This window comes from Onychomys torridus, chromosome 10 (assembly GCF_903995425.1).
Source record: "Onychomys torridus chromosome 10, mOncTor1.1, whole genome shotgun sequence".
In the NCBI taxonomy this organism is placed as follows: domain Eukaryota; kingdom Metazoa; phylum Chordata; class Mammalia; order Rodentia; family Cricetidae; genus Onychomys; species Onychomys torridus.
The window spans coordinates 56,853,838-56,866,896 of NC_050452.1; positions in this window are offsets into that span (position 1 = coordinate 56,853,838).

Below are 13,059 nucleotides of genomic sequence, written 5' to 3' on the forward strand. Positions count from 1 at the left end.
CTTCACAGAGTTAAACAAACACAACATAAAAGAATGCAACATTAGCCCAGTGGTGGTGGCACACGCCTTTAATCCCAGCACTCGGGAGGCAGAGGTAGCAGATCTCTGTGAGTTCCAGGAAAGGTGCAAAGCTACATAGAAAAACTCTGTCTCAAAAAAAAAAAAAAAAAAAAAAAGCAACACATTTTTGCATCATTAAACAAACATTCCACAGCATAAACAAAAAGTAACACACCTTAAAATGATATGATAAATGATATGATATTCCACAACAGTGGGTGACCCCAGTCACGGGATGAGGGCCTGAACTCAGTAGACAGGATAAATCAAGCTGAGTACAGCACTCATTTCTTGCTGCTTCCTGGCTGGATGAAGTGTGACCAGCTGCCTCACCCTCCTATGGCCACGACTTCCCATTGTGATGAGCTGTGACCCCAAACTGGGACCTCAAATCAGCCTTTTCTTTAGTTGCTTTTGTCAAGCTCATTGTTCTGGCCACATGTAAAGTAATAAATACAGTCGCATTGTAGGTGGACGTGAACCTGGGAGCCACTATTCACCCCTACTTTCCCTTACTAAGACTTGGAAGTGAGCCCAGCAGCTTCTCAGGTACATTTGCCTAGGGCCCCAAACTCTTGTCACTCCAAGACCCTTCCAGGTAGGACTCCGATCACCGGGGAGCAGTGTGGAGAGGTAGGAGAACTCCTCCAAAGCCTTGGGAAGTCTGGCCAGAGCTCCAGCAGCAGCATTTGGGTGGGAGAGACTGAAGAGGATGAACACCATCTCCGCCTGAATCCGAGTGGAGCTGTCCTAGCCCACAAGCGGAAAGAAATTCAAAGCCTCTCACTCCTGAAATAGAACCATAGACAAAGGAACTGTACCACTGTCTGGTTCTAGAACATTGAAAAAAAAAAAGTCCCGCAGCCTGTCGTGCCAGGTGCTGATGACCCAGTGGAATACCCTTTTCCTGACTTGGCTGCTGCACGCTCCTGCAAGTGTGCCTTGCTGGCTGGCTTGACAGGTGTTGGGTTTTTTTTTTTCCAGTACCTGTTATTATTATTTTTTCTAGCTTCCTTGCATGTTTTTGCAAATATCCCTCTCAGTTCGTTTTTTGGCCCGAGGTCTTCCTTCCACAGAGCACAGCTAGCTCCTGGGCTCTCACCAGGAGGGATGGTGACACTGACCACAGGGGTTCCCTGTCCTCTCCCCGTTCTTCTGCTTTCTGACTGTCTCTTCCTGCTGCCCCTCTTGCCATCTCCACCCCAGCACCCATACTCATCTGTCACCCCATTACGGCCACAGTTCAAGTTGACCAGCTCATTGCGGCTTTCCCTTTCCTTATTATTGCTTATCTTTAATTGTTTTCTTTTTCTTTCTTTTTTCTTTTGTTTTTTAAGATCAGGTCTCTGTATGTCACCCAGACTTGGTGACTCATCTTCCTGCCTCAGCTTCCCAAGTACTGGGATTATAGGTGTGTGCCACAAAGCCTGGATTTTGACTATCTGTTTTCTACATGGAAGTACGATGTCTTAGTTAATTTTCTAATGCTACGAAGACTGCATGACCAAGGCAACTTATAGAAGAAAGAGTTTATGGGGGGCTTACAATTTCAGAGGGTGAATCTGTAGCCATCCGGGTGAGGATTGTGGTAACAGGCAGGTAGGCATGTCATTGGAGCAGTAGCTGAGAGCTTACATCTGACCCACAAGTACCTGGTGGTGGAGAGAGCTAACTGGGAATGGCATGGAAAGTCCACCCCCAGGTGACACACCTCCTCCAACAAGGCCACGCCCCCTAATCCTCTCCAGATAGTTCCACCAACTGGGGACCAAGTATTCAAGCATATGAGCCTATGGAGGCTATGCTCATTCAAACCACCACAGCAGAATGTTCTTTTTGGAGCCCGTACCCAGTGATGTTACTTTCTTGCTGTTGAGCTTCCCTGACCCCATGTTTCCTTAGGACAAGAGCAAATGTATACATAGCACTGTGTAAGATACTATCCAAAAAGTTCTAGCCACAGGGAAAGACGGGCCCATTCACACATCCCCGGGGGCACTCCATTTTATTTTGTTTTTCCTCAGACAGTGTCTCACATAGCTCAGGCCAGCCTTTAATCCACTATGTAGCTGAGGTTGGCTTTGAACTACTGATCTTTGGGCTTAGGCTGTGTTCTGAAAGCACTCAGTTTTCTCTCCTCCCCTTCAAGAGTTTGTACAGATGTTCTATGTTGGACTTCGCTTATCTCCTACGTAAAAAATGATAGAGAATTTGACTCATCTTCGAAACACATTATTTCCATTTTTTTTTTTTAAACTCAGGGCAATTACTTGTTCTATTTCTGCTCTGAATGATTTCTCCAGTTTATTCTTGGTGAGCATTAGTCAGTGTAACGATATTTCAGTCCAAACTTTTGTTTGTTCTGATCCCGTAGCTGGGGTGTAATCTTAGAGAGGCCATCTGAAATGTTCATTTGCGTCACTATTTACTCTTTCCTCAGCTAGAGTCAGGCACGGGCACCAGTGTGTGTGAAGCCTTCGCACGACTCTGTGGGGAACTTTGCAGTGATGACCAACCTCTGGCTCAGCGGACTGACGTTTACTAAGAATAAACGAGGAAACAGACATTTAGATTAAGAAGGAGGGGAAGCTGTTGCTGAGGTGGGGCAAGAAAGGAAAAAATGGAATCATGACATATTCCCACAGAGAAGCCCAGGTCCCTTTTCTGCTGATTGGCATTGGCCAAGGGTATGGCAGCGCTCAAAGGCTACTGTTTCTACTGACCAGCTTCTGGGGATGTGGGTAGAGGATGCCTTTCAGTATCTGCTGGGGACACAGCATGTTTCTTTAAGAGCTGACCTTCTGGAACTGCAGAAGATGCTGAGGACTAAGTCTGGTGAATGAAATGGCATGATGGATTTCATAGGTGGGTGCAAGGGGAAAAGAGACAGAGATGAGGGAGAGATGAGCTAGATGAGAGAAAGAAACTGAGAGGTAGAGACAGAGAAAGAGAGAGACACACAGAGAGACAGGGATGGAGAGAGAGACAGAGAGGCAAATGGAGAGAGACAGACAGAAACATATAAAGACACGCACCCTCCCCCCACATTTTCAATTTGCTCTATAGCAGCGTAACTCACTGTAGTGGGTTAAATGGCACTTCTGTCTAAATGATGTATCTATATCTTTTAGAAGCATTTGAAGTTTTAGTGCATGTGTTTATTGTGTGTCTATGTGTGTGGGGGCGGGCGTGTGTTAAAGAACAGTAGGAATGGGTTCTCTCCTCCTCCAGGTGGGCTGTGGGGACCTAGCTCAGGTCTTCAGGCTTGGCAACAAGCACCTTTACCCACAAGCCTTCTCGCTAGCCCCTGTGTCTGTTTATTAATGTTTGGGGTCTGTGGCCTTATTTAGTAAAAGGGTATCTTTACATGTGACTAGGTTAGGAATATTTCAATGAGATCATCCTGGGTTACCATGAAGGGCTTTAAATCTAAGTAAGTGGAGTAAGCCCCCCTGAAGAAAGGCAGAGAGAGATTTGAGATGGCAAAGAGGAGAAGCCCATTAGGATGGGAGTAGAGACCAGAGGGATGCAGCCGCAAGCCAAGGGATGTTTATAGCCCCCAGGTGCTGGAAGAGGCCACAAGCTCTTTCTTTCAGAGCTTTCTAGTATAGGAGCAGAGGAAGTTCTGAGTGAGTAGAAGTCCTGAGTGAACGTGTATTGCTGACATGGGCACAGCCATGACAAGGATCGACACTTTGGACCTGTGGGAAATTGGTAAAGCCTTTCCCCATGTGAGCCAGGGTCTGAATTGACATAGCCTTCTATCTATATGGGTGTTTCCAGACTGTCATGATCAGTGAATGCAAAAACTAGCAACTGCAGCATCCTCTTCCTAAAGGCCTCCTTCCAAGACTAGCTAACCCTTCACCTGTAATAAACATGCTGAGGTTCTGGGTCATTACAGCGGCAGGCGGTGCTGCTCCATCTGAGTGTGCACAGCCCCTGCAGACCCCAGCTTCATTCCCTGGCAGTTCCTAGTAGGGTTCCAGGACCCAAGCTGCACACATGAGGCAGGCGGAGGGAACACAGCCTCCAGAGCTGAGAAAACAGTTCTGTGATTTTAAGTGTCCACACTGTGGTCACTTGTGACAAGTCTAGAAAGCTGGCAGACTGCCTGAGAACCTTTATGTCTGGCTTGAAGACCTGGTGCGGAGACAAATCCCAGAGAAAGAAGAATTTCAGAACTTAATTTGAGTGGTGAGAGTATCATGAAATAAGTGTCTATTTTTATCTGAGACTTATTTAATTTCTTACCAACTTAATCAATCAGAATCCAGCCAGGAAACCAAACCACTTCAGGTTTGTGTAGAGAGGGAATTTAATGAAGCGATGGGTCATGCTAGTGATAGGGGGCTGAGAAGTCAAAGGCCACAGAGAGGTAGTCCAGAAGTTAGCAGCAGCAGGAATCCATGACAATCCCCAGGAGGAGAGGTGGCATTACCAGAGCCCAGAGGTCAGGGCTCCTTCCAGGAGACAGGGGCCATGGTACGTGTGACTTGGTGGTGTGCTGGATTTCATGGAACAGTGGGCCATAACCTGAGGTGAGAGGAGAATGGAATGCCAGCTCGCTCTTTGTCACCCCCCTTCCCCCAGTCCCTCTTACTGGCTAAAAACACGCCATAGCTCCTTGACAGGGCAGTCCAAGAGACTGCTACTTTGGACAGAGTTAAACAAAACAACAACAACAACAACAAAATGCAGGCTAGGGATGGGCCAAGGACAAAACCACCAGGACATGGAGCCTTCACTAAGATGTACTTCAGGAAAAACTGTTGTAGAGGCAGGGGGCATTCAGGGCACTGCCCAGCCACCCTTCCCCACTAACCTCCTTCTGGTTCCCTTTCTGAGGCAGACAGGCCAACATGCCTATACCCTAAACCCTAGAACTGGGAATAAGTTACCATATGCGGCACATGGCACTTTCTAGATGAGAGTAAACGAAGGCTTCTGAGATGGAGAGGTGAATCTGATTGCTCGGTGGACTCAGTAGGTCACTGGGGCCTTGGAAACAGGAGCCAAGAGGAGCACAGATTGTGGAGGAGAGGTATAATATAAACAGAAGAGGTAGTTACATTGATGGGCTTTGAAGATGGAGAAAGGGCCCCAGTCATGGGATGTGGAAGCCTATACAATATGCAAGGGAAGGAGGAGACACAGGTTCTCCTACCAAGTCCACAGAGGCCTTCAGGGGAGGGAGAAGAGGACTGACCATATCCTTCTGCTCCGGGCAGCAAGATAACACTCTAAAGTTGAGCCAATGCTCTGGCTTGGGGAGTTGTCAGAACATCAAGAAAACACGGGAATGCTTCTCCTACTTCAAACACAAAGGCCAAACATCAGCATGACTTTCTCCAGCCAACTTGGCCTCTTTTTACTTCTCATCCACTCCTACCCCATGTTGTGGGCTAGGGTCATGTCTCAGTGTAGGGTGCTTCCCTAGCACACATGAGCCCTGAGTGTTTTGTTCTCCAGCATGGAACTGGGGAAGTAGCTGTACCTAATGATGTTACAGCAATCTTGTGTGGAAGCTTGCTTTTCACTCACGGACGGTGTTTACCCTGTCCTCAGCAGGTAATCATGCCAGGCTCTGACAAATGCCCCTTCTAACCTGTAGGCACTCGCTTTGCTTTGGCATCACTGGGGTGGCATTTGTTAGTGATGAGAAATGTTTTACCGGATTATTTGAGTGTCCTCTTAAAAGGCAGCCAACTTGATTCAGATAATGAAGAGGGAAGGGAAAAGGTATTTCCCATCATAATAGCTCAGGTTTGTGCATGAGTTTCCACAGCCCAATTAACGGCAGAGTCCATGGCTCCAACATTCCATTCCTGTCTTCCTTCCCCATTGAGGGGAAAGGAAACCAAAAAGAAGGAAAATCAGAGGGAGCCAGACTCCTTAACACCCAGTGTTAATGGTCCAATAACAGTGGCAATCACGATACAGTAATGAATGTAACTGCATGGAACCTCTGTTGGGAGAGTGGTTCGCATGGCCTCTGTTTGATTCACACTTGGTTCTCAAACCCTGTTAAAGTAGTCTGGTTAGCCAGGTTTCAAGCTGAAGCAGCCAAATCTTTGCAGGTCAAATTCATTCAGGTTGGTATGGTTTGAGCCAAACTCTTGAATCAAGTATCTGAATGCTATTCTTGTCTTTGTTTCAACAAACAACAGTTTGGCCCCCTGTCATCTGGAGAACACTTCAGCTCAATGATAATTTATTCATGATGTGCCATGGTTTACTATTTATCTTGTCCATTATGAGCTAAGGAGTGAGAACTGTGGCCCGGGACCCACACTCCCGGGCCAGCTCTCCTCTTGTTCTGCTCATGAGCAAGGTGTTGTGGGCAAAGAGACAAAGCAGTTTCTGGATGGGCAAAGACTGAATGGCTTGGGCTTCTTCCTTCCTGCCTCCTTCCCTTCCTTCCTTCCTTTCGTCCTTCACTGGACAGGTGTTACTAAAACTCACCATGAGTGGGTGCTGGTCTCCCATGAGTGTCATAGGAAAGGAATAGGCTTCTTTCTCTTGGAGGCATTTGATGTTTTCTCCATAGAGCCTGAAACCCCACTTGTGATGATAACATGGGAAAACACAAAGCCAAGCCCCAAAGAGGACCTCGAAGAGCATCTCTCTGATGTTAGGTGAGAGCCACGTAGCTCTGGATCCACATCCTGGTCCATTACTTCCTCACTCGATCTCATTGGCTACATATGCTCAGAGGGACATTAGTACACACCTGAGAGAGTTGAGCTAGAGTTCAAATGGGACGGCACAACATAGTTAGCTTAGGCTTAGTCCTAGATAAGAACTTGATGAACATCTAAACTCTTCACTACAGTGGCTACTATGCTTTTATTGGTCTGCTGTAGCTCTTAGCCTAACATTTGTGTGTTGCATCTACTTATCCACATGTTAGGTACCTCCAAGACTGGTGTCTACTAAATGATGAGGCTAAGTGTGGTTTGAAACTCTTGGAAGTACAGATGGCAGCCTACACTCCTCTAGAACTGGGACTACCCCAAGCCTGTGTGACATTTTCCCCAGGACCCTTCTCGAACCGGACCTTCCCACTTCCCCTTGCTCGCCTTGGTCTGTCTTCTGCACAGCAAGCCCTTTGGTAGTTGCATGCCCTAGCTTGTCAAGCTTTTATCTTCCTTCAGTTACTCCCAGCTCTTCCCTGTGCCCTGCAAGCTCCCCCTGACTGCTCTGATGTCAGCCTGCTGATTTCCACAGTCAGGGCTGGCTGCCCCGGCCTTCTGTCTATCCTTGCACACACACCAAGCCCTTGTCTGCCCCAAGGCCTTTCTGCCTTCTGTCCTCTCTGTTCAGAATGACTTTTCCAACCTTCCCTGAACTTACTCAGCTTCTTAAATGCCATCCATCTCCTCATATGCCCTTTGGGACACTTCTCACCACATGTAGCCCAATCAGTCTCCAAAACTGAAAGAGGGGTTTCCACAAACACCAACTTCCTCACCCCCTCAACAGCCCCAGGGCCTGGTACAGAGCCTGGCATAAATTAGGTGCTCAGTCAATGCCTATTGAATGATTGAACTGAACAACAGATTAAATCCACAGTGGTCTCTCCAGCTTGGAGTTTGAAGAGGCACACTTTACATTTCACCATGATTATCACTTCCTAATTTAAAATTGTACATGCTTGAACTCCAACCACGCAGCAATAGCACCAGAAATCTCACTGATATTGTCCCCCTTCCTCCTGGCAAATGGTCCATGCAGGTTCAACCAACTCTAAGGTAGGGAGCAGGAATTAGACACTCCAAAGCCTCAGGCGGGTTCAGAACAAAGGCTTTCTCAGGAACCTAGAAGGTGCATATGTTCACCCAGTACAGCTGGACGCCCTGTGAACTGAGAAGAAAGCGAAACTGGAGGCTAGTATCCTTTTACATCAGAAAGCCATTAAAATACTAGGGTCCAGAACCATCTGTGAAGTCACATGAGAGCCTGCATCATATTTATGTTTCCTATGAGATATGAGATCTAGGGGCATTAGAACAGCAGACCAGAGCTCCAGGGGAGATCGAAAGAACAACCAGAAGTCGCTGCAAAGAACAGAGCCGCCTCCAGCATTCCTAAAGCAGGCCTCTGTTGAAGGACTATGCCAGCTTTGAACCCAGTATGCTGTGTGACCTGGGCAAGTTGTTGAACCTCTCTGAGCCCCAACTTCCTTATCACAGAGAAGGCAGTGAAGACTAGTGCGAGAGTCTAGGAGACTTGGCCTCCAGGTTCTGCTAGGGAAGGCGCCAGTGTCTTCAGACCTGCTGGTCCACACGCTACGATAACAGTTTCTCTCCCCTAAAGGTCTGCTTTAGACTATTAGTTGCTATAACAAAATCCCTGAGACCAGGCATGTAGTAAAAACCAGCAGTTGATCTTGCTTGTGGTTCTGGAGGAAGTTCAAGGGCATGGCGGCAGCCTGCATGGGTAAAGAACACTGTGTGTTCTCATGCAGAGTAGTGACGGAAGAGGGTTCATTAGCTACTCAGTTCGATCAATGGACAACTTTAAAGGATGTTTTGAAAACTTTGGGCATACGCTTCTTTTTCAGCTAGAAATGTGTTAAATCACAAGCATAGATGAAATGTAGCTGAGGAAAATTTAGTGCTGTGAGTGTAAACTGTCATGAACTGCAAAACATTCCACCCAAGATGACGCTTCGTGTAAAATTCAACGCCGTGTTTCAAAGCTTTAATAATGAAAAAAATAGCTCAATATTTTTATATTGATCAGAAGTTGAGATGAAAACATCTTGTAAATATCTGCATTGACTTGTGTCTCCTCAAAATTCACATGTCAAAGGTCTAACACACAGCACTGGGATATGACCGGGAGGGAAATAGAGTCACCACAGATGTGACTCACTAAGATTATGATGAACCACAGGATAGAGGATTTCTAGTTCCCTGGGACCAGTGTAAAGAATGTTGGGCCTTGTCAAAAGTGACTTGTCAGAAGAAAAAAAATCATATTTACAATCTCCTATGTATGCATGATGAAGTATACATATGCTTAAAATTATGGGATGTACGACCTGCACATGCATAGATTGTCCAAAGTTACATAACAACTGTAGTTGGAGAGCTTCTCTACAGGTGCCACCAAGCCCCCCTGGTCCCACAAACCACTTATAAAACAAACACACAGACATTCGTATTATTTAAACTCAGCTCAGGCCTACCATTGTCCAGCTCTTACTCTTATATTTAGCCCATTTCTATTAATCTATACTTTGCCACATGGCTCGTGGCTTATCAGTACCTTATCTCTTTCTTGTCATGGTGGCAGCTGGCAGTCTCTCCCTGCCCCAGCCTTCACTTCCCAGCATTCTCCTCTTCCTTGTCCCACCTACCCTATCCTTCCTGCCTGGCTACTGGCCAATCAGCACTTTATTTATTTTAACCAATCAGAGCAACACATTTGACTTATAGAATACCCCACGGCACACAACTGTGGTGGTTAACCTCAGCTGTTAACTTGATGGATGAGATCTGGAATCTATAGGGTAAATAACTCCCTGCAATCCCACCCCTGGCTGATGAGGGGCGCTGTAGTGAAGAACCTTGACTACAGAAGTGTAAAGAAGAACTCAAAGAAAACCATCAGCTTATGGGAAATATGGACTACGACAAGTCCAGAGTAAGTCTGACTTAATGGTTCCTAGATGTAAGTAGTTCAGAACCACCTAGAGATAATCCTGTTCTATCTGCACAATTTCCCCCTCCCTCACTTCCTCCTTCTTCCCATCCCTTCCTTCCTCCTTCCTTTCTTAGCCTAGATTTCTGAATAACCCCAGGGGTCTAGAGAGCCCATGGTTCTCCTTGGCTTCTTGGCATGTGGATCTTCCTCTTTGGCAATTTCTTCAAAGGCCCAATGTTCTTCAAACAGTCCCAATGCTCTTCAGGAAACCTTCCTTGGTCACATTGGGGATTGTTGTGATGAGCATGAGTCCTGACCTTCTTCTTTCATTTACTCATCCAATAAATAGTCAAGGCAGTGATACACCATGGGATGTGCTGGGTGATGGGGCAGCCTCAATGCCATCCATACATCTTTTCACTGTCCAGTATGGACTATGCTGGGCCTTCAGGACTGAGCAGAGAACAAGACAGCAAGGACTCTGCTTCCAGGCAGGCCGTGTTCTCATGAGAAAATGAACACCATGCAAATCATGTGCAAACAAATATGCCAACCGAGAATACAAGAACTGCTTAGGAACAAAAGGCTGTGTGCATGCATGGAAGTGAGGGCGGGAACATTTCAGAAGGCAGCAGGAACAGGATTGGCCTGTTTGAAATCAGGAGACTCTTGTGAGACATGGTATGAATAAGGTGAGTGGTGAGCCATGGCTCAGTGAAGGTGAGAGACAGGCCATGAGAGTAGAACTGGAATCATGTGGGGCCACAGTCCCTGCAACTGAGTGGTTACAAGCTTTGTCAGTGTGGTGGGATCTTACCAGCATCTCCATCTACCCACTGATGAACTCATCCCTGAATCCTCAATGTCCTCTTTAGCTGGAGACTATAGTGACATGTTGGGGACAGTCACCAAGTGACAGAAAAGAAGTCCAAAGCACACACACTCTCTCATTCCTCCATCTCCTGAGAGTCCTTCACCTGTCGGGAGGGGCGGGTGAGCCATTTCCTAAAACTGCTGGATCACAAACTAATTATCTCTGAGGCCACAGGGTTCCTGTCACCTGGCTCTGGGAAGCATGTCCCCAGGCAGGACAGAACACGCTGTCCTGGAGAAGCAGGAAGCCATGCCAAATGTGTACCCCAGCGTGGTCCACTTGACTCAGGTATGGAAGTGTTTGTGCTCAGAACCGAACACCCACACCTGACCTGTGCTCAGCACTTCACTGAGAAGGAAGGGTAGGCCTGAGACTTGTGGACGGGAATCAGCTCTGATCTTGTGCTTACTCTGCCCTTGTGCTGGCCAGCTCCACTTCCCCAATCTTCTTGGGCTCAGCTCTCAGTGGCCCTGGGAGCTGCCCTCTGTCACACTCCCCCTGCAGGCAGGCCTGCCAGCTCTTCTCTGCTATCTCTCCTCCTCCAGAGTCCCCAAGCGTGACTAACAGCTAGGGGATCACGGGGCCTGGGGATCCAGCATGGGGACCCAAGACTCTGAGGCTTTTAGCTGATTTACCAAAAGGCCAGCAGCTGGTTCAGGGTCCTCCTTGGCTAAGAATCAGCTGGGCATGGCCTCCTTGACCCGGAGTAGCCTTTTTCACTGGGCATGGTGTCCTCTGCAGCTTCCTCAGTGGTGACCTTAACCAGGTCTGTTCTCAGTTTATCCCTGTTACATGGTGAAGAGATGAAGTTTGAGTCTCCAGCCTGTGACCAGCCAGGGCCTGGTACCTACATTTTCTACAACTGCATGGATGTGGGTCTCCCTTGCCCTTCTGCTTGAAAAACACTCTACCACTAAGCTATACCCCAGGGCTTCTTTTCCATCGATATTGACCTATGTTATCAATTCCTATGGAACAGCTAACAGCAATGATTACAAATAGTCTGTAAGAGTGAGCATCATCGAGTCCTATAGAGTGTGCTGTTCCTGTGAAGAGTTACGGTTAACGTCTCTTTCAGTTAGAAAGAACTAGATACTGTGCAGTGGTATCCATTGAGGTCCTTTGTATGTTCCCTGCCCCAACCCAGATGCCTCTTGCCCTTCGCAGCAGAACCAGAGAATGGTACTCAGATGGCCCCTCACAAAGGGACTAGCCCTGCGTTTAGCTGATAGCCTCCAGCTGCTTGCTTCATGGGATCCTCCTCAGCTTGCTAGCTGAGGTCCCTCTTCATCCAGGGAACCCCAGACCGTGACTGAGCTAGGTGGTGATACAAGGCCCAGACGTTTCCACCTGCCCCATGTGAGGCTCCTCCCTGTGACAGTTCTGTCTCCAGCTCTCTGATGGGCTGGCAGAAACTTTGTCTTCATGCCTGCCCTACCACAGAGATGGCTCCTCTGTCCAGATTACTTCTGCCTTTCCCTCTGTAGCTTCTATTTCCCGGTGGGCCTTTTCCTCTCTCTCTAGATCAGGCTGTACCTTCAAGCAATGTCAGACAGCACCCACTGCATGCCAGGGGTCCAAGAGAGCCTACAGTGAGCGCAAAGACAGATGGAACTCCTGTGCCAACGCACCTTGTAGCAGGTGAAATCACAGGGCATCATGCTGCGGGCTGGCAAGATGGCTCAGTGGCTAAAGACACTTGCTGCCAAGCCGGATGGCCTGAATATGACCCCTGGAACCCACATGGTATAAGGAGAGAACTGACTCCTCTGACTTACACACACACACACACACACACACACACACACACAGTGGCACAAGTGTCCCCACACATATGCACAATATAAAACATATATATATATATATATATATATATATATATATATATATATATATATATATATATATATATATGAAAAAAGAAAAAAAAACCCAAGAGTACCCCACTGATCCAGCATCATCAATTTTTGGCCATCTGAAGGCCATCAGATGCTTTTTCCAGTGACCTGTCCTTAGTTCAGAAAGGACACTAAAACTCTTTCTGGGGAATCCAGCTGTAATTACATTGTCCAAAATATTATAGTAAAATCGATCAGAGCATGCTATTTTCATGGCACATTTTTGGATTTCCCAAATGAGCCTAAAACCAAGACATTGTTGATGAATCCTATTATTTCTTTCAGAGGATAAAAAATAAAAATAAATAGTCCTGTCTGGGATGGCACCCCCTGGGAGCTGCAGAGGCCGCGCCGGAACCACAAGGGCTGTGGAGGGCGGCTGGGGAAGCTTTCCAGCTGGCTCTTTTCTGGTCTAGAGCCCTCAAGAATGATCTCCAAGGGTGAATACATCTTCTCCTCTCTACTCTTTACAACCTTCAGCAACCGTCTTTTGCTTCCTGGAATTTTTTTTTCTTTTTTCTTTTTCTTGCTTTAATCCAGATCTTAGTTACATGGAGAGAGTTCATCAAGAGC